The sequence below is a fragment of the Arachis ipaensis genome, chromosome B9 (assembly GCF_059453495.1).
Source record: "Arachis ipaensis isolate K30076 ecotype BB chromosome B9, ASM5945349v1, whole genome shotgun sequence".
Taxonomy (NCBI): domain Eukaryota; kingdom Viridiplantae; phylum Streptophyta; class Magnoliopsida; order Fabales; family Fabaceae; genus Arachis; species Arachis ipaensis.
In genome coordinates, this window is record NC_142444.1 from 5412294 (window position 1) to 5415335 (window position 3042).

General features: G+C 37.5%; 1 long non-coding RNA gene across 1 annotated transcript; it reads right to left on the bottom strand.

Annotated features, from left to right (window-relative positions):
• Positions 1-1526: 1526 nt before the first annotated feature.
• Positions 1527-2099, bottom strand: LOC148543585 (uncharacterized). Its single transcript, XR_015899348.1, has 4 exons — positions 2062-2099; positions 1912-1986; positions 1785-1838; positions 1527-1548 (listed from the first exon to the last, which is right to left on the bottom strand). It is a non-coding gene; the product is annotated as an uncharacterized LOC148543585 (long non-coding RNA).
• Positions 2100-3042: the final 943 nt, after the last annotated feature.

Below are 3042 nucleotides of genomic sequence, written 5' to 3' on the forward strand. Positions count from 1 at the left end.
AAATACACCCAAATCAATACAGAAAATACACCCAAAGTTCGGAGAAGTAACACTTACCACAATATCGGGGGGGAGACAGTATATTTGTTCTTTAAACCTCTTTTCATTTTTGTTGTTGAGGATGAGGCAGATGGCAGATACAATCTAGAAATATATGCCAAAATCAATTTTACATTAATAAGCATTGTAATTGACTTTGGTGTAAAAAGATTAATGTTATTCTAATATTACCTGAGATTCTATATCACTTTTTGCCTGGAGGGAGGCAAGGTGCATTCTCATCAAAATGTATTCTCCTTGGCCAATCAGAGTGCACATTTCCTCATACTCGTTAGTATTTCCATCTGCATCTTCCTTCAGTCTCGTCCCCCAGATGTAGCACTTTTGTTTCATATCATCTGGAATTTGATTCATTCCCCCAGGAGTTTCAAACTTTGCAGAACTTTCTCCCCCAGTCTCCCTCTGAATTTGTGGACTTGTGTTTTTTCCCTTCGCCGCGCTGCTTGCTATTCTTTGGACCAAACTGTCCAATTGTTCTATCAAATTCGCAGCTTCTGGAGATTTTTCCCTTTCTGTCTCCTGCGTTGACGCCCCCTCCTGGCTTGAATCAGTCAATCCAAGGCTGAATGATGGCACCCCTGGATCTGTTTTAGGAACATAGGATGCTGTCCGTGCCATCATCAACAGGGCAGCAGCGTCTTCTGCGTCTGGATGACTGCGTCATCATGTATAAGAATAAGAATAAGAATAAGAATATACAGATGATAAGCAAAGATTGATTTTAGTCTGATGAACTTACATTTTAGTTGGAGCTGGGGGAACCGTGGGTGTGGTCTCTTGAAGTTGTTTGGGGGTTTCAGGAGTGCTGCACAGTTACAAAAAATTAATCACGGCGTAAAAGAAACTAATCAGGAACAATATACACCCAAACTGTTAGCTAATATACACCCAAACTCTAAACAAATATACACTCAATACTATTTCTTACGTTTCTGTAGTCCCTTCAATCTGTAGCATAGGGGTTGGTTCAAAATCTGTCTCAGTAGTTGTTTGGGATGCCGGCACAAAAACCTGAATCGGGACTCTAAACAAGAAGAAAAATGAAAGGTTAACAACGCCTTTGAAAATAATAAGGTTATAAGGTTGAAATATTATTGGAAAACCCACATTGCAAGCGCTTCCGACGGTGTCTATTCCCTCACAACCATCATATTCGAATCAGACGGACTCAACCTAAAATACACCCAAAGAAATTCAAGAAATACACCCGAACAATTCAAAAAGAAGACAGGCTTTGTTTTTTTGAGAACTTACATACTTGCAGTTTTTGCTTTTTTTTCCTGCCTTTTTTTTCTTGAATAAAATAATAAAGGGATTTTTTTTCTAAAAAAAATATATACAGAATTAGAAGTAGAAGGGTATAGAAGAACAAAAGTAACGGTTATTTGAAAGAGAAATTACATGCTCTGTGACGGCTGGTTTACACTACTCTGTTCTGTGTGTCCTTGAGAGGAAGGAGCATCACTTCCCAAGTTCACAGCCGGTATTCTAAAACAGATTTGATGTTATTCAGACAAAATAAGATACAGGTATAAAATATACCCAAATGAATGCACAAGATACAACCAACCGAATGGACAATATACACTCAACACAACAAACTTAATATCCCAACTTATTAAACAACATACACCCAACTTGATCCACAAAATACACCCAAATGGTTCCACAAAATACACCCAAATCATGATAACAAGATTTTATTAAATAATAAAGCTTCTTACGTTTCAGACGACACATAGCGACCTTCTGTCGATCGCAGGTCAGGTTGGTTCTCCCTGCGAAACAAGAAACAATTATTAGCATACAAAACACAACAAAATATGAAATAGACAGCCCAGCAAGACATACCCCTCTGCAGCAGATTTATCAACGTTTTGCCCTAGCCATTCATCCAGTTCGTCACTTGATATTTCATATGTCTCACTACATTCATAAAAGAAGATGTTAACAAAAATAATTACGATGATAGACGGTAATATAGCTTACGAGGTACTGTACCCGTCAAAGTATTGGTCTTCTTTAGGAGGTGAATCCTCCACGACAACTTTTTTCTTTTTTGGTTGTGTTCTGGGTGGAAAAAAAAGAGTACCAATCAGAAATAAAAAATTAATTTTATCACAGAATTTTATGCAAAGAAGTGCTTACTTTTTTGGTGTTGTTTTTGTTTTTTTCTTTTTCTTCTCCTTCTCTGCAGGTGATGATTCTTCGCTCCTATAAGTTAATAATAGACACTTCAGTTAATACACGAAATCTTTATAATGAAGCCAAAAGAAAGGAGTAATAATTTCAGGACATTACTCATCACTTGGTTCAGATTCAGATTCTGAATCAGAATCTGACTCCTCTTGCCTCTGCTTTCTTTTTCTGGAGTCCATTCTGGAAGGCAAACAATGATTATTTAGAACATACTAAAAATACACCCAACGTGATCAACAAAATACACCCAACTCGAAAAAGAAATTACACCCAAGTATGGTACTTACTTTTTCCCCTTTTTGCTGGGGTGTTTTCTTGCTGAATCCTCTGAGTCTTGTTGAGTCTCAGACTCAGAGGTAGAAGTGTCACTGTCAGTAGCTGTTTCTGTCTCCGAAGACGATGTTGGACTCGCCTTCCTTTTTTGTTTTTTTTATTTCTTGTTTTTTTTTCTTTTTTTTTTCATTTTTTCTCTTGCTCTTGTCTCCGCCATCTTCACAATCCCCTGAAACATGAGATATTTTAGCTAGCAGCATTCAGGTAAATAAAATACAACCAACATATTATGTTTACTTACCAAAATTTCCTCTCTTTCTGCAGTCATTCTTTCCACCAACTGCTCCTTAGTCTAGTTCGCAATCCAAGGCTTTGGTGGTCTTTCAGCCCTCTTCTTGCCTTTGTTTTCTGAAAGATGAAAGTATATTATCATCAGGGCAAAGAGGCAGCCATCAATTGCCTTCTTCTTTTTCTCCTGGTAGTCTGTGATGCCCTTGATTATGAAGGTCA